General features: G+C 35.7%; 1 protein-coding gene across 2 annotated transcripts in view; it reads right to left on the bottom strand.

Moving 5' to 3' along the window:
- Window positions 1–20,353, bottom strand: part of LOC136886934 (1-phosphatidylinositol 4,5-bisphosphate phosphodiesterase gamma-1-like) — a 737,826-nt gene that overhangs the window by 586,198 nt on the left and 131,275 nt on the right. The gene's annotated exons all lie outside the window — the stretch shown is intronic.

Here is a 20,353-nt window from a genome sequence, read left to right as displayed (position 1 = left end):
TAATAAAAGGGCAACACACACATCCATACATTTGGCACCTATTTTAAATTGAAAGTGTTTTATCTCACATACGCACAGGAAGACAAAACTTTTATCCATGCAATTTTACAAACTCTAAGAATAGCAGCTGAAGTGCACAACTGTGAATAAGACTTAAATACGGAAGTTAGTCGATGTATTGACCACCAAGCAAGAACGAATGTTCATATGCATGAAGTGTTTTTATATATTGTTTTTATCTTGTACATATATATAAGTTAGTTTAGGAAAAGACGTGTTTTATACACTAGTTTTAAGACCTTCAACATTTTAGACATACAGTTGCAATATTGTACAGAATGACATATACGCCAGTTCACGCTAAGACGTGCCCCATTTGTATGTAACTAAATGTACATCATCATCATATGGCATTCCTTCAACACCACAATCTTAATCAAAGCTTCATTATATAAATATGTATGTATGGTTCAGCTGAAGATGACCTTGAATATGAGGTCGAAACCGGTCCTGTAATTTAATATATACAATAAATAAGTATTGATTGGTGGAAATCCTGTCCTATTTTTAATTGTGCAATTGTCAATACGGAAATGAAAATTATAGATTACGAAACTTTGATATGTTTTACCGTTATTGTCTTCTCGCGAGTGATTTATTTATTATATCGATATACTGTGCACTCCTGATAATTCGCATGTGGATAATTCGCTTTGCGGTTAATTTGCGGGTCTCGGAGAGTTATTTTTTTAAGTATTAATTCTTACACCCACTAATCATCACACTGAGTAAAATTATCCCTGCCTAGTTTAAAAGAATTTTAATGCGATGCATGAAGATGAAATCATTGATATTTGAGGAGACTGGACTTTGTTTCTCTACGATGTAGCAATAGGCCTATATGCACACTGCTGTCAGAATGCTGCAAACTTGGAAACATTCGAGCATGTTGCTGCACCTGGCACAGCAAAGATTACCGTAATCTTGGAAGCAGAGACAATGAAAGAGGAATGCACTCGGAATTTACCCTCTCTTTCCCCACAGCCCAAGGTCGCTGAACTGTAACCAAGTGAAGGGTAGGTGTGCCAGCAGCGAGTGTATTGTAGGCTACTGTACTTGAGAAGTGTGAACGGAGTGCAAGTCTTTTCGAATAAGTCAGTAGTAAGAGTTTTCAATATGAGTGGTCGAAAAATGAAATATAAAAGGTTAACCGTCAGTGAAAACATGAAAAGTATACAAAGACTGGAGAAAGGCGAGGCATCATCAAAGTTAATCTGCAAGTTTGGTGTGGGTGAAACAAGAATGAGAGACATGAAGAAGCAAAAGGAAACCCTCATCAAATTTTCTGCTAATTGTGATCATTCATCGTCCCGGAAATCAATGAAAACATCGGACTATGCAAATCTAGACGAAGCCAAGATACGGTGGTTTAATCAAAAATGAGCAGACGGTATTCCTGTATCCAGCCCAATGTGTGCTGAGCAAGCAAAACCTTTTTATGATGCTCTTGGCTTAGAAGGTGATTTTAAAGCATCTTCTGGCTGGCTTACGCAGTTTAAGAAACGCAATGGAATACGTGAAACTGCTATTCACGGAGAGCATTTCAGCGCAGACATGGGTGCTGCTGAAAAGTTTGCACAGGAATTTCAATCATTCCTTGAAAAAGAACTACTTCACCTTAGACAACTTTACAATCCAGACAAAACAGGGTTGTATTGGAAATGTTTACCGTCCTGAACATTAGTGATGCAACAAGAACAGCAAGCCCTAGGCTGCAAAACATCAAAGGAAAGAATAACCATTATGGCGTGTGCTAACGCAAGTGGTGATCATAAATTAAAATTATTAGCAATAGGGAAATCCAGCAAACTCCGTTATTTTAAATGAGAGAATGTACCTTTGCAGTAATACCATCAAAAGGCAGCGTGGATGGACACACAGATGTTTAAGGACTGGTTTGACAATCATTTTGTGAAACAAGTGACGGCCTACCTAATTAAGCAGTCACTGCCAATCAAAGCAGTGATTTTCTTTGACAATGTGCCTTCTCATCCACACAAAAATGAACTTAAAGAAGGTGATATTTATATGAAATACCTTCCCACTAATGTAACTTCTATTCTCCAACCTACAGACCAAGGCGTTATTGCTGCTTTAAAGAAGAACTACCAGGTCATCTCTGTTACAGCAATTGGTTGAGGAAGGCATCGATATTCCAACATTTTGGAAGGACTTCATTTTGTTGGATGCTCTTCATGCAGTCAATAAGACATGGGACAAAATTACTGCTACTATGCTTGCACGATCATGGAAATCTGTTCTAGGTGAAGAACAAGCATTTGATGGCTTCAGAGACGATATTTCGAACAGGCAACGTACTCTCACTACGATATCATTACTGAAAAACCTGGATAAATGCCAAGATGCAGAAGAAAGTGACATTATTAAGTGGGTAGCCATCGATAAGGACGATTATGGTTTCAGACATGAAAGTGAGTAGGATATTGTACGGAATTTGACGGCTGGTGAGGAAGACGGAGATTCAGATGATATCGAGTGTGGGAGTGATGCAACGGAGACTCCGAAAGTTTCTAACAGCCAAGCTAGTGTCTCAATAGACACACTTATCTCTTACATAGGAAATAGAGATGATTTTCATTTCCAAATATGTTTTCTTCAGAAATGTACAATCCAAAATTAGAAAAAAATAAAGAATCGTCTAAGAAACAAAAAGCGACGACAGATTTTTTTTTGTTAGATACGAATGTTAAATGAAATAAGTTTCATTATGATAGATCCGTATTGAACTGTAATTACAATAGAGTTAAACTAATGAATTATTAAGGTCCACCTTTTCAATACAAATTGTACAGAGTTTAAATGACATATATGATTAGGGACTAGTTTTGACCTAACAGTAGGTCATCATCAGCCTAAAGCAAAATTAAAACATAAATACTGAAGAAATTAAACAATGTAAAGACACATAAGGTCTCGTAAATGCACATACCATGTGAGATATTGAGAAAAGAATTATAGAGATGTGCAGCAATATGTTAAACATAACTCTATTACAGAGATTCATAAAAAGTCCAGTGCACATTAAAAAGATGTTAAAGATAGGAATCCTTGCGTTGCTGGTACAGAGATTAGTATATGATGGCTCTTTAAAGATGCTGTTATCCAATTGAAGAACTACTGAACCGAAGTCACGTTGTTTATTTACGATTAAAGTTCAGTGTCTTGATTTATGAATTTCATTTTCCGTATTAAAGTACAATGATTAGACTTTAAAATATATTAGTGTGGTTATGTAAAAATATTTTATAGAGGTCAACACGCATTTATATTCTACCTAAAATAATATCACTCCAGCAATATGGTATAAAGATGTAACATGATATTTTATTATAATTATCACGCAAGCTTTATTTATCAAATTTTACTGATAGTCTATTCACGATTGTACATAAGTATAAAAGGGAATCGATTCAACAGAATAAGCAACAATACCTAAGATAGATGCTTAATCAACCCAAGGACGCATTCTGTCAGCCAAAGGGCATGTATATAATAGACAAAGTTTTGTAATTTTAATTTTTAATTTTAACACAATGCTTAGAAATTTGTTTTTCACTGAAAATTATGAAACAATATATCATGAAGGTCTTTCAGAGGTATAAGATAGAAATGCAAATGTGATTCTGATATAGCTGAGGATGACCTATGAAGGGTCGAAATCGGTCCTAGATTGTAATACTTTACAAGAAAATAAATGTATTGATTAGGAGGAATTTTTCTTACCTTTTATGACGATAAAGTTCAGTGTGCCGTACAGCATTAAAAAGGTGTTAGGGATGGAAATCTTTAAGTTGCAGGTCTCAATATATGCTGGCTCCTTAAATATGCTGTTATACATTCGAAGAACAACTGAGCCGAAGTTGCGTCGTTTTTCAAGATATTCATAGACGTAAGAACACATGGATGCTAGAAAAGATTCTTCTGTTTTTTTGGAACTTGAAGGAAGGGGACTGTTGCACGTGGACGCTTAAGAATCCAGAGATGCGTGATACTATGTTAAAAGTAGAGATCCATAAAAAAGTCCAGTGTGCGGTATCAAAGTAGTAAAAATAATCCTTAAGTTGCTGGTCATGGAAATCGATAAAGGTTGGCTTCTAAGTGATGTTGCTGTTCATTCAGAGATCAATTGAAATTGTAGTAGCATTGTCTTCTCAAGATGTTTATAAACTTGATATATATGTGGATGCGAAGTATGATGCTAGAAGAAAGTTATTCTGTTTCTAGAATCTTGAAGGACGATGGATGTTACGTGAGGCGGATTAACATATATAGAGTTAAATATAGGTGGATAGAAATTCGCAGTTCAATGCAGACTTACATTTTACTCTGAATAAATGACAAGAAAGAAAGAAAGAAAGAAAGAAAGAAAGAATTAAGTCAGGTGGAAAAAAATACTTTTAAAAAAATACGCCATGTGGGAAATTACTTCATGTTGTAATAAGCTGAAGAGAGAATTGGGGGTAGGTAAGGTTCAAAGGAAATTTTGAGAAGGAGGTGAAGGAAAAAAAGAAGTGAAAGGAAAGGAAACCGAAGGAGAAAAAAGGGGAAGAGGTTATTAAGGCGGGGCTGAGGGATGTGGGAATATGGAAAATTGTTTAAGTAAAGTACTGTAAATAGAATGAAAAATCAGACCTTTAATACTTGAATTTGATTGTCTGAATAGCTGAATGAGCAGGTCAAAAGGAATGTTCGGTTTTTCGGAAATGCCATTAAGATTGAAGTTTAGATTAAAATATTGGTCTAAATGTATAAAGCAGTTCTCTGATATGTTAAGGAGGGGGTGTTTTATTCATAATTTTGAGAATTTTCATATCATGTTTAATGTCTGTAAATTTATGATTATAATGGTTTATGTGTTGACCAACTGCTGAAAATTGATTGTGTTTCAGGTCATTGACATGTTCCAAGTATCGTATTATAAAGCTTCTTCCTGTTTGCCCAACATTAAAAAAATTGCAGCTGTTGCATTTTACCCTATATACACCAGATTTTGAAAAGCAATCAGTTCTATTAATAGATGAGGAGTTGTGTAAGACTGTAGCGTTATTATTGTTGGTTCTGAAGGAAATTTTAACATCATCTTTTTTAAAAACGTTAAGTGACCTTATAAATATCTTTATTGAAAGAAAAAGGTAGAAAATAAAGAAACTTTTGGTTTTCCTTTCTACAGAGTGGTTACAGGATGATGTTTGTATTTATTGATAATACCTTCAATGAAAGAAATATTGTATCCATTGAGTTTAGGAATCATACGGATATTGTTAAATTCTTTTTTTAAGATCACTTTCAGTCATTGGGATAGTAAAGGCTCGATGAACCATACTATTATAAGCTGCTCTTTTATGGATTAGTGGATGAGAGGAATCTTGACGAACAGTGGGAGCTGCTTGGGTAGGTTTTCTGAAAATATTGAATTTTAAGGAATTTGGTTGCCTAATGATGGTCAAGTCTAAAAAATGTATTCTTTGTTCATATTCAGATTCGAGTGTAAATTTTATGTGCAGGTCAATATTGTTAATGTTGACAAGAGTGGAAGCAGCATCCGTTGTGATCTCATCTAGGATTACTAAAGTATCATGCACATATCTACCCCGAAAAAGAATATTATTGAAGTTATTATTATTATCAATTTTAGTATGTTCTAAAAATTTCAAATAGATTTCAGCTAAGATACCTGAAGCCGGCGATCGCATGGCCAAACCTTTCTGCTGATAGATTATACAGTCGAAAGTGAAATAGTTATTTAAAACTAATTTCAGTATAGACATAAAATAATTTAGAGCTGTGAATACTAGGATACATATTAACAATGTTGAACGAGTGAAGGGAATGATTAGGTTGGATATGAAACTTATTTAGATTCTCGATCAACTGTGTAGTATTTTAATAATATAATAGTATGGTTCATCGAGCCTTTACTATCCGAATGACCGAAAGTGATCTTAAAAAGAAAAAGAATTGAACAATATCCGTATGATTGCTAAACTCAATGGATACAATATTTCTTTCATTGAAGGTATTATCGGTAAATACAAACATCGTCCTGTAACCACTCTGAAAAAAGAAAAACCAAAAATTTCTTTATTTTCTACCTTTTCATTCAATAAAGATATTTATAAGGTCACTAACATTTTTAAAAACATGATGTTAAAATTTCCTTCAGAACCAACAATAATAATGCTACAGTCTTACACAACTCCTCATCTATTAATAGAACTGATTGCTTTTCAAAATCTGGTGTACATAGGGTAAAATACAACAGCTGCAATTTTTCTTATGTTGGGCAAACAGAAAGAAACTTTATAATACGATACTTGGAACATGTCAATGCCCTGAAATACAGCAGTTGGTCAACACATGAATGATTATAATCATAAACATGATATGGAAATTCTAAAAATTATGAATAAAGGACCCATCCTTAACATATCAGAGAACGGCTTTTTACATCTAGACCAATATTTTAATCTGAACTTCAATCTTAATGACATTTCCGAAAACTGAACATTCTTTTTGACCTGCTCATTCAGCTATTCAAACAATCAAATTCAAGTATTAAAGGTCTGATTTTACATTCTATTTACAGTACTTAAACAATCTCCCATATTCCCACATCCCTCAGCCCCGCCTTAACCTCTTCCCCTTTTTTCTCCTTCGGTTTCCTTTCCTTTCACTTCTTTTTTCCTTTACCTCCTTCTCAAAATTTCCTTTGAACCTTACCTACCCCCTATTCTCTCTTCAGCTTATTACAACACAAAGTAATTTCCCATATGACGTATTTTATTAAAATATTTTTCTTCCACCTGACTTAATTCTTTCTTTCTTTCTTTTCTGTCATTTATTCAGAGTAAACTGTATGGTCTGCATTGAACTGCGAATTTCTATCCACCTTTATTTAACTCCATATATGTTAATCCGCCTCACGTAACATCCATCGTCCTTCAAGATTCTAGAAACAGAATAACTTTCTTCTAGCATCATACTTCACATCCGCACATATATATCAAGTTTATAAACATCTATAGAAGACAATGTTACTACAGTTTAAACTGATCTCTGAATGAACATCAACATCGCTTGGAAGCCAACCTTTATCGATTTCCATGACCAGCAACTTAAGGATTATTTTTACAACTTTTAACTTTTATATGGCGCACTGGACTTTTTTACTGATCTCTATTTTTTAACATAGTGTAACGCATTTCTGGATTCTTAAGCCTCCATGCGCAACAATCACCATCCTTCAAGTTCCAAAAAAACAGAAGAGCCTTTTCTAGCATCCATGTGTTTTACGTCTATAAATATCTTGAAAAACGATGTAACTTCGGCTCAGTTGTTCTTCAAAAGTATAACAGCATATTTACGTAGCCAGCATATATTGAATTCCTTGACCTGTAACTTAAAAGATTTCCATCCCTAACAACTTTTTAATGTTGTACGGCGCACTGAACTTTACAGAGCTTTGCTGAAGGTTCATAAGAAGGACACCCCAATGCATCCAATTATAAATTGCAGGAATAGCCCTACCTATAAAGTATCAAAATTAATTCATACGTTTTTAAGAAAGCATTATGTTTTCAACAATAAATCCCCCATAAGAAATTCAATTAATTTTTGTGAAATAGTGAAGAAATTTGAGCTGCAAACCAACCATATTTTATGTTCTTACGACGTCACAAACATGCTTCAAAGCATTCCTACTAAAGAAACCCTTAAAATTATCCACGACAACATCAATAAACACAGCGGACTTAGTAAAATGGAAATTGAAGAATTCATGAAGATATTGAATTTCGTTCTAAACAATAATTACTTATCCTTTAATGGAAAATATTATCAGCAGAAAGGCCTAGCTATGGGAGACCCTCTTTCTGGCATTCTAGCAGATATTTACATGGATTCGATAGAACATACGAAAATTATTTCACAAATAAAGGGTATTTTTTTTATGGTTAAGATATGTTGACGATACTTTCATGATCATCAATAAGGACATTACTAATAGTGACAATATATTAGTATCACTAAACAAAATGGATCCTAATATCAAATTTTCCAAAGAGGATGAGGTCAATAATTCTTTAAATTTTTAGATTTAACAATTACACGCTTGAATAACACTTTTGAATTTCAAATTTTTAGGAAACCTACTCATTCACCCATAACTATTAAAGATTCATCCTTTCATCCTAAGACCCAAAAACTAGCTGCCTATCATAGTCTAATATAAAGGGCACTAAAAATTCCTCTTTCGCCAAAAAGTTTGGAAATAGAGCTGAATTACATAAGAGAGTTAGCTCATTTCAATGGCTTTAAAATAAATATAATCAATTGGTTAATTAATAAGATCAAAATTAGGCTATCTTCCAACCTAGTCCCAGAGAAATCAAAGAAAAATAGCTAAGCCACATTTACGTATAACAGCCCGGCTATTCATCAGATCACTAATGTTTTAAAAACACACAACATCAACATAGCCTTCAGGACACTAAATAATAACCAGAACATATTCATCACCACAATAAGGTCAATAATAACAACGTTTACTCAAGATCTGGTGTTTATAGGTTAAAAAGTACAGTGTGGGGTCACGTATCTTGGTCTAACAGGCAGAAGCTTTTGCACAAGGTATCTGGAAGATTACAATGCTTCCAAACATAACAAGTATTCTGTCACGGGTGAACAATGTAGTGGAAGTGTTTATTAAAGACTTTATTTGTAAAGTGTGGTAATGTTTTATTTGTAACGACCTAACCTGTACAGTGTAATATTTGTAACATATGTATTTGTAAATAGTAGATTTCAGTTCTGTACTTACTGGAAGTATCTAGAAAATTGTTACATGAATTTTTGAACAGGGTGTGTTGCCTTTTGTTGGTTATGTGTTCTAGAAGGCATTTTCTAACTATTCTGGAAATGGAAGATTCGCGAATGTACGTATTCGAGAAATTTAAAGTTCGCGACTGAAAGTAGGAATTGTGATTGGTGAACCTAGGTGGGGATAGGCGGACTCATGCATTCCGATTGGCTGCTCCAAGGCCAGGGTTTACCTTTATATAGAGCGCGAGGCAGCATTTCGTGGTCTTGACTTGTCTTGCCCTGGTCTGCCTTAGTCTGTCTTGGTTTGTCTGAAGTTTTTCGTCATGTGCGACGCCTCGCTAACGGGATGGGCCACCTTCGGGTAAGCACTCTTGAATTCCGTTCAGGCTAAAATTTCCGTAATGTTCGGTTGCTATTTCGTATAGGAGTCTGCCCTAGCCTAACCTAGATTCGCCAAATTAATTATTTATGACGCTTTAGCTTTTCAGCTGGGCTTGCCTGTTTGTTTTCGAGGCATTCCCATTTCTTGTTTCACTAAATATGTAGATTGTAGTTTAATATATTTACCTTGCGGTTTGCCTCTGGTAATTCAGTGTCACTTTATGTACGCTAGAGTTTCGGAGAATATGTTTACTTCGCTGTAAATTGCATTGTACAACTGGATTTGTAACTAGATGTATAGTTGGTTTGAAATTTTGAACTTGTACGAAAGGTATTATCAAAGAACCTCTAAGACCACAGAGCATATAGTTCGTAAGTTGCAAGTTGGCGGATTTTGTTCAGAAGGTATTTGTAAAATCCTCTTGTAAATAATATTTTAAATTTAAGGATCACGGTTGATCATTTTGCAGTCTGCAATCTTGCCCTTGCGAAGTCCTAGCTCCTTCCACCTTCCTGGTTTATTATCCACTAGTTGGCCCTACTGATTTTTACGTATGTTGTCGGCGGAGATCTGCGTAGTTCCAACTGATGTTCAACTGTGTGTGAAGTTTTTGGTACTGCGTAAAGGCACCTTCCCCACCGCTTTATTGTGTTTAGTGCTTTGTTTTGTGTAACCACTGTAGTAGCGGTTACATATTCAGCCATGAGCCAGCATATGAGTGAAACGGGACATAAATTCACCTCAATAGAGAAAGATTTGACGATCGTTAGAAGCCTAGGTAAGGGGAAGTTTTTGAGTGAGACAGAAAACTTGTACATTTATTTGGAGCAAACTTAAAATAAAAATAATAATCTTAACGACTTCATTGACAACAAAAATCCGTTATATGAGGCAACTCCAAGGTTAATCCAGGCTATAAACCAGAATAAAGTCCCCAGTATGTTTCAGTCACAGCACGCATGCACTCCAATGGCCACGCCTAATGCTGGGCCTGCCCAATCCAATTCGAGAAACGCATCTTTGGCAATAACACAGGGGCAGACGTTAAAACTCACTCCCATTTCCCCTCTACGCTCAACCCCTCCATTACCGCATCAATACTTCACTAGAAGTAACAAGGTTAGTCGTTCAGACACAACCGGAACAAGTGGATCCAGCTAACATCTGAGTGGACAAGTAAGTTTGTCCACTTTTATGGGGTATAACACTTTCATCTTTACAATTATAATGTAGGCTCTACATTCATCATTTTAAATTCCTTTTTTTCTCCTATTCAGTTACAGACAATACTCATAAATCCTCCCAAAGGTTGAACAATGCACCAACGGGAACATTAACCTGACAAGAAAGGCACAAAATTCCAGGAAATATTTTATCAGATGAGCAACTAACTAATGAATGATATTAACAATATGTTCCAACATTCACGTTTTAACCTATAAAATATTACCATCCAACCATGCTTCTTTCTAAAGGAATATTTAAACCCAACAAGATCGGCATTATACCATGGTTCCAGTTTTGTAACAGTATACTTATGAAATAGGTGACCATAACCACCTTTGAACGAACACAACTGTATAAACCTTCAACCTAATGTTTCATCCATACAGTTAGAGAAGTTCCAATTTACGCTGTGGTCAATTTCTAGTCAATGTGTACACATTTGCATAAACTTTCATCCATACAGTAGGAGAAGTTCCAATTTACGCTTTGGACAATTTCTAGTCATTGTAAGATAATTTTAATTGCTTCCTTGTCACAAATTCTGGGTTTTAAATAATGTACACATTGTATGTAAATATCACCTAAAGCACAACTTTTTGTAAAAAATTTTAGCATTAGACCATTGTATTTAGTTTTAAGTTCTAATGTTTAACAGGTTTAAAGACTTGACCTTAAGATTATTACTAGGCTGAAGATGCTCAAAACTAGGGTGAAACATGTTCCTAATTAGTGATTGTAATTCATGTAGGATTTAATCACTACAGAATAAAATTGTATTGAATAGGTGGACACAGTAAATTTTATTCTTGAAAGAATTTTACGCACTGAACTTTAATCGTAAATAAACGACGTGACTTCGGCTCAGTTGTTCTTCAACTGGATAACAGCATCTTTAAGGAGCCATCATATACTAATCTCCATATCCAGCAACTCAAGGATTCCTATCTTTAACATCTTTTTTATCTGCACTGGACTTTTTATGAATCTCTGTAATAGAGTTATGTTTAACATAGTGCTGTACATCTCTATAATTCTTTTCTCAATATCTCACATGGTATGTACATTTATGAGACCTTATGTGTCTTTACATTGTTTAATTTCTTCGGTATTTATGTTTTAATTTTGCTTTAGGCTGATGATGACTTACTATTAGGTCGAAACTAGTCCCTAATCATATATGTAATTTAAACTCTGTACAATTTGTATTGAAAAGGTGGACCTTAATAATTCATTAGTTTAACTCTGCTGTAGATATGAATGTTGGCATAATCCACATGGCATTTTGTAATTTTTCTCTAGTGTGTCTTACAATGCAACGTGAAGTGTTAGAATTATTTTCTGCTAGTTCATAAAATACATTTCATTATTTTAACCTAAGGTTTTATTTTTACCAGGCTTAAAAATGATCGCGGATAATTCGCAGTTTTCAATAATTCGCGGAAACACAATTAACCCAAGTAAAGTGATAATAGTATTTCAGTGAAAGCAAAGAATCCAAACATATTGTGCCATATCATATTTGAAGTTCTTAAGAGGAGAATATTTTGAGATTTTAATATGATATGTTAATGCGTATTTAGGTGATACGTTATCATAATGAATTAGAATAGCTCTAGATATGGCAATGACAGCAGATAGAAGTAATATTGACATTATTTAAGAAGATAGTAATCCAAGCATATGAATATTTGTGTGTCAAGAAAGGTAAATAGCTGAAATGTGTGGAATAATAATAAGAGATATGATTTGAAATAAGTAACGAGGAAGATGTAATGTTATATGAAAGAAATGAAAGATGAATTGAAGGAATATGTGTTGCTATGATGAAATAATAGATGAAAATGGAATATTTGAAGAGGGAGATGAGATAAGTGACGCAAATTAGGATCACATATGTTCATGATTTAATCACATTATACTTCGTTGAAAATCCATATATTATGATAACGATGACTTTTGACTTTCATTGAATATTATGATAGGATAAAATCATCAAAAACATTCCTATAAGATTGAGTATTTGTCTATTTGGACATTTTTTAAACTGAAAATTGCATTCTCTTAAATTAATTATGACATACTTAGATTAATATGGATGGTTATTGCTACTTTGTATAGAGGTATAACTGAATTGATATCGCACAATGTCTTTGAAAATGATGTTCCATAGATATTTTATTTGATTCGCGCGAAGTCACATATTGATATTTAAGGATCTCAATACCTTGTTATACTGAATGATTAATTTATGTTGTAAAGGGAAGTTAATATAAGACATAATATTGGATAATATAGTAACTTTAATTGAGCAGAAGCAAATTTTTGCTAGTGAATAAGAAACTTATCGCTTTTCTGGATGCTTATAGTGGGATATTCCAACAATATTTTGAGATAATTCCAACCAGAGATCAATAAATCTTATTTTAATAGATTGTCCTAAGAACAGCTAAGACTGTTAACAGTAACAGAAACTGATATGTATAAATAAATATTACATTAACATAACCATTGATTTCCCATGCATATTTTGCATATTTTATCAGTCTTCTTTATGATTATTGTATAAAGATGCAACAATAGCACATTTCAATTGTGATGAAAAGATGATAAATGATAAAAATGATCATTAACAAATACTTTAAGCCATCAGATCAAATGTCAATTATTTTTTTATTTTAATTTTGAGATTTAATTTACCTTTCCCAGCATTTATATTTTTGAATAAATAATAGTAGTTACGATTTACATGAGGTGTTGTTTAAAATTTCCTGTTATAGTGTAAGCTAATTTAGAGTTAAGATGTCAAATTATCGAATATTCTTGCAATCCAATGATACGTCGGATGGAGACGTCCATCAACTCAGCTGATAGATGAAACATTACTTGACGTTTCGGTCTATCTTTGATCCCACGTAAAAGTATATATTTATGAACCCTGAGAGACTGGTCGGGATTTCTTTTATGTGACCCATTCTGGACGCAGGAAGGGCATACAACCCAAGCTGAGCGCCTGCCAGCTAACAGGTTTGCTCTTGTCTCTGAAATCTGGGACAAATATGCAGAAAATTCCCTTCACTCTTACCACCCAAGTGAAAATATACAAGTCAATGATCAGTTATTTCTCAGCAAAACCAGGTGCAGATTTGTCCAACTTATGACAAACAAACCCAACAAGTATGGACTCAAATTCTGCAATGCTGCAGGTGTAGCCACAAAATAAATCTGCAATTCCTTTCCATACCTTGGTAAGAGTAACCGCTACTACAGTGGTTACACAAAACAAAGCACTAAACACAATAGGGGGGGGGGGAAGTAAGGGCAACTACACAATGTCAGAAAACACTACACGCTCAGCAAAACATCAGCTGGACAACGCGGATCTCCACCAACAACAACATAATACGTAAATATCAATAGGGCCAACTAGTGGACAATAAACCAGGAAGGTGGAAGGAACTACGACCTACTGAGGGCATGGACATTGCTTAGGTTGCGGTTTCTGAAATAATTTGCCGTGATCCTTAAATTTGAAAAATATTATTTACAAGTGAAATTTTACAAATACATTCCAAAACAAAATCCACCAACTTGCAACTTACGAACTATAAGCTCTGTGATACACATAACTTAGAGATTCTTTGATAATGCTTTTCTGCAAGTTCAAAAATTCAAACCAACTATACATCTAATTGCAGTTGTACAATGCAATTTACAGTGAAGTAAACGTACTCTCCAAAACTCTAGCGTACATCAAGTGACACTGAACTACCAGAGGCAAACCCCAAGGTAAATATATTAAACTACAATCTACATATTTAGTGAAACAAGAAAAGGGAATGCCTCGAAAACAAATAGGCAAGCCCAGCTGAAAAGCCAGGGCATCATAAATAATTAAGTTGGCGAATCTAGGTTAGGCTAGGGCAGACTCCTATACGAAATAGCAACCGAACATTACAGAAATTTTAGCCGGAACAGAATTCAAGAGTGCTTACCCGAAGGTGGCCCATCCCGGAAGCGAGGCATCGCACACGACGTAAAACTTCAGACAGACAGACTAAGGCAGACCAGGCCAAGACAAGACCAAGACAGACCGAATTATCACGAACGCTGCCTCGCTCTCTATATATAGGTAAACCCTGGCCTTGGAGTAGCCAATCAGAATGCATAAGTCCGCCCATCCCTTCCTAGGTTCACCAATCACAATTCCTACTCCTGTCGCGAACTTTAAATAACATTCTTGAATACATTCTCGCGAACCTTCCATTTCCAGAACAGTCAGAAAATATATTCTAGAAGACATAACCAACAAAATACAACACACCCTGCTCAAAAATTCATGTAACATTTCTGGATACTTCCAGTAAGTACAGAACTGAAATCTACTATTTACAAATACCATATGTTACAAATATTACACAGTACAGGCTAGGTCATTACAAATAAAACATATTACCACACTTTACAAATAAAGTCTTCAATAAACATTTTCCACTTCCACTATATTGTTCACCTGTGACAGTAAGGTCAATGCCCGTCTGGATAAGCAGCCAGTGGTAGAGAAGGTCACGCTTCACCTTATGGAGCCATTTCTAAGCCAAGGAGGAAACCTGACAACTTCACATCCGTCCAAGTTGCTACGAAGCTCTAAGACATAATACTTCGTTGGTGGGAAATATCAACCCCATTCGATGCAAAATCCCTACTAAGGTGAAGAAGTCCAAGTCTGAATTATTCTCTACAACCATCTTGCAACAGACTGGGAAAACACAGTGCAACTTGACAGTGTACCAAGGGAAGAAGAATAAGAGCATCTTTCTTAGCATACAGCACGCTCAAGTAGCAATGAGCACAGAATGAAAGAAGCCAGAAACTGTAACTTTCTACAACGGCACTAAACACGGGATAGATGTGGTCGACCAAATGTCTCATAAATATACCACCAAGGGTGCATGCAGGTGGTGGCCAATACATGTCTCTTATAATATCCTGGACCTAACAGCCATCAATGCTTAGGTCATTTACAAGCAAGTAATGGGTGGAAAGATAAAGCAGAAGCAGCTCATCCTCCAGCTGGCAAGTTAACTAATAAGACTGGATAAGCAAGGGCAACAACAACAACAGAAGCAACAATGACAAGAGGAGGCTGTAGGACCATGCCCATCTGAAAAGCAGGAGAAGTACCGCCAAGTTGGTACAGGCAACAAGTGTAACGATGCCTGCAGCATGTGCAAAATGTGTTCAGGCCGTTTTTATTTTCCTTAAAGTATTTCTGAAAAGGTGTTCAATTGCTTAATTTTGTAAAAACTCTTTAGAAAAACAGAAACATGATGCAGTTGTTTATGATTATTCATGTGTCCATCAGTAATATAAAAGGTTCATACACTAATGACAAGTCTCTGTGTGTAAAATAAATTTGTGGAAACACAGCAGAGGAAAACACATCTCTTATTGTGTTCTAATTTGAATATGTCCAAGCATTTATTATGATGAGTCAAAATGACTATTTACCGTTGTTCTAGGAATGTAAGATTCTCAGCTGTTCTAGTGTTAAAATGTGAACTTTTAGCAGCTATTTAGGAGCATTCAATGCTGAAAATTTCCATGATTCTGTATTAGGTAAATTCATCCAGTTTGGTGCTAAGCAGTCCCTTGTACAGAGCCATTGCTTCCGTTGGCAAGCAAACTAGTATGTTCAAGATATTACGTTTTATTGCAAGGTTTTCCGACATTTGATTACTGAAGATGTATTGGGAACTCATCTGGTGTGTGGTATCTCCCTGCCATATAGATCTTATTTGTGTTTCACCTCAAGGCCCACAACTTTGAAAGAACTCGAAGCTGCAAGTATCGAAGCTGATAGCATTAGCTATAAGGATTCATATCGTGTCATGGATGTCCCTCCCGCTGTTGTGTTTACTCCTAACTATCCTATGGTTTCTTCTGCACCTTGTGTTATAAATAAGAAATAATTTGCTTGTGGTTCACCTAATCACCTTAGAAATGTGTGCCTTCGTGTCCAGAAAACCCTGAGTAGTACTTCCTCTGAAAAAAACTATTACAGGTTGTTACAACTGTGGATCCAACTTGCACATTAAACACTACTGTCCCATTTTGAAATCCTCTAATTCAGGGTCTGCTGCCAATAAATCTGGTATTTGACTGCTGAATGTAGATGATAATTCTGTACATCTTCCAAAGTCTAAAATTAAGCCCAAATACAAGTGTAATGCATTTCATAAGTTGACATGTCCTCCTGAATGTAATTTAATTTCTACTGACGTAGGTCTCCATGTCCTATTAGTTGATGCTGAAATCAATAACAAACCTGTTATTGCCTTTGTCGATACAGATGTGGTATCCCTTAATTAATTCTGACTGGTATGAAAGCACGAAATCTGCATGTAAATTGCCACCACATGAACCTGTATGGACAACCCGTGTTACTGCTAACCATAATCAGCTTGACATTATTGTGGCAACATTTGTTAAGATGAGAACTTTTCAATTTACTCGGAAATTTACATGTCTAACTGTTCAAAATTTGTTCTGTCAATTCATTTTGGGAGCATTTCTCACGATGGTATGATTTTGGGCTTGCAAAGTGGAAAATTGAACTTCAAATTTTCCCCTTTGGTTAATATTCCTTTTAAAATGTTATGTTCTGCAGTGTCGAACCAAGTAAAATTCTCTACAAGAATTTGAATAGTAGTGAAAGGAGCCTCAATTTAAGTCATTTGAATGAAAGTCACGCTCATCAAATTAGAGAAATCTGTAACCAATACCCTGATGTTTTTACAGATCAGTTGAGATCGACCCATGTGTTAGAGTACAAAATTGACATTTCAGACTCCATTCCTGTTAGATATCCCCCTTACAGACTTGCATCCCCGAAGGTGGAAATTTTAAAGGAAATCATCGACAATATGTTCCAAAAGGGAATCATTCATTCTTCTACTTCTGCATATGCATCACCTATATTTTTAGTACCCAAACCCTCTGATGGATATCGCCCAGTCGTAGATTATAAGACAGCTCAATAAAAAAACCAAACCTCATGGCATAATAGCCCTTGAAGGGCCTTGGCCTACCAAGCGACCACTGCACAGCCCAAAGGCCTACAGTTTACGAGGTGACATGTGGTCAGCACGACAAATCCTCTCGGCTGTTAATCTTGGCTCTTAAGACCGGGGCCACTATCTCACCGTCAGATAGCTCCTCAACTGTAATCACGCAGGCTGAGTGGACCTCGAACCAGCCCTCAGATCCAGGTAAAAATTCCTGGCCTGGCTGGGAATCGAACCCGGGGCCTACAGGTAGGAGGAAGGTACGCTATCCCTGCACCGTGGGGCTGAGACAGCTCAGTAGGAAGGTCTTATTACAGTCACTCCCACTTCCTTATTTATAATCTTGTTTTGCTTGGTTCCACAGAGTGTGTTTCTTCACAGCGTTTGATTTAAATCAAACGTAGCTGCAGATTACACTTGCGGAGGAGTCAAACCACCTCACTGTGTTCACTTCCAACTGGAACCTGTATGAGTACAATTGCATGCCATTTAGGCCTCTCGAGTGGAGATGCTGTTCTTACTTGTCTGCTTGATTCCATACCTGGGGATATCAAAATCAAGTTTGTCTACGATTACGTCGACAACCTGGTCATCTATTCTGAGACATTTCTGATGATTACCTGGTACATATCCAGGAAGTTCTCGATAGGTTAAGATAGGCAGACCTCACTGTCAGTTTTGCTAAACCTCAGTTTTCCTTCGTTGGTCACATCATGTTGCCCAATGGAGTATCTACTGATCAGTCCCAAATCCAACCTATTCAAGAGTTCCCACCTCCTAAGGATCAAAAAGGCAGTGCCAGATTTGTAGGTATGGAAAACTTCCTGCAGCATTTCACTGCTAACTTTGTGGAAATTGCTGGTGCTCTAAATTCTCTCAGACGTATCTGGAAACAACTCCAACAGAACGCTTTTGACAAATTAAAATAAGCCTTATCCAATGCACCTACACTAGCTATCCTCGACTTTGACAGACCATTCATAATCCAAACTGATGCTCCTTGTTCCGGAACAGCTGGGAAACCGATTTAGGTCGACGTGCGATTGCTTACACTACTCGTATCTTAAGTCCTCTTGAACACAAATCCTCAGTATATGAGCCAGAGTGTCTTGCTGTGATCTTCTCTCTGGAGAAATTCAGGATGTATGCCGAACATTCCCATTTGAAACTGATAATAAAGTGTTGTCTTGGGTTCTTAATCAACCTAAACGCACTGGTCGCTTAACACACTGGATGATTAGAATTTCTGCTTTTAAATTTGATGTTCGTCATATCAGAGGTTCAGATAATGTTGTCGCTGATGGATCAAGCAGGATGTTTAGTGAATCTTCAGGGAATGATGACAATGTCAAAATTCATGATGTTCCAAAAGCCTATAACAGTTTTAATTGTTGTGTTAATGCCATCTTATCTGACTTCCTATTGGTGTATCAGGATATTAAGAGGCACAAGGATGAGGATGCTGTACTCAAGGTGACCACTGGTGATATTAAGTCCAGCAAGTGTATTACACCATACTCTTTATGTAACAGTGTGCTCTATTGTAAATCTCGAAGTGATCATCGCTTCAAAATTGTTTGTTCTCAGATTTTAATTCCTATTATCTTCAAGTAGTATCATGATTCACCTGTCGGAGGACATCATGGTGTGCTTAAAACTAGGCAGAAAATTCATCAGTTCTTCACATCATACGATATAAACTTCATGTTTTGATCCGTATTGAATTGTGATCACTATAACAACAAAAATTATGTCAGAAATGGTCCACCTTTTCAATAATATATGACATCATACATATTATATTACATTTTTTAGTCGAGGAACTAGTTTCGGCCTTGGCCAGCCATCATCAACTATAATATATATCTGTACAAACACATCTAAAAACTAAAACAAATTTACAAACATACACAAATGACGTTAAATTAAAGGCATCTAGAGATCCCGAAGTGACAACACGTAAAATATAAAATCAAATTAAAAAAGGAATCTTAAGTGAGATCTAAAGTCCTTAGATGCATTGCATCTTGTTAAAAACATGTTTCATTAATGCTTCCCGTTAAAACTTTCTTGAGAAATTGTCTTGAGATTGCTGAAAGGTTCCTCTGTTGGAAGTTGTCAAATGTTTGACTCAAGGACGGCACTAAATATTTGTCTAAATAGCTGGTACTTTTTTGTTTGCACTGCTATTTTTTAAATGTTCAATTATTTCATCCAAATAAAATTTTCAATTATGATGAAAACCCTCTATAGAAATGAAAATTACAGAAAAAAATAAGTAATGTATGACAAGACTGGGTTGTAGCAAGTGACATACATAGACTTTTACAAACACACCTTGTGAAATAGATGAGAGAATTAATTTCACCAGATTAAAGAGGAAAATATTCTATAAAGAAAAAGCTACTGGAAAAAATGCTATTTTTGACCCTTAAAGGTGTAGCTGACCCCTTAACATGGTGTAAGCCGAACACAGAGTTGTTGCCAATAAACACACTCAAAATGTCACCAACCTAGGGAAATCTAACACATTATCTTAGGAAGTGAAGGACAATGACTAAACTACTCCACCACTGGGGTCAGTAGGGATGGGACTGAGACCACTGTGAATTGTTGGCAGAGATGCATTACTTCTGACAGAGGAGGTGGTCTGCTGTCTCTGCTAAAAAATTCAGCAGTAGTGTGAGGTACAAAAAATGGCCATGTATTTCTGAACAACCTGGTATCTTCTAATCTCAGATATATGCAATTTCTCCATGAACTTCAGATCAATAAGTAA

This window comes from Anabrus simplex, chromosome 1 (genome assembly GCF_040414725.1).
Source record: "Anabrus simplex isolate iqAnaSimp1 chromosome 1, ASM4041472v1, whole genome shotgun sequence".
NCBI classification, from domain to species: domain Eukaryota; kingdom Metazoa; phylum Arthropoda; class Insecta; order Orthoptera; family Tettigoniidae; genus Anabrus; species Anabrus simplex.
This window is presented reverse-complemented; position numbering and strand designations above follow the sequence as displayed.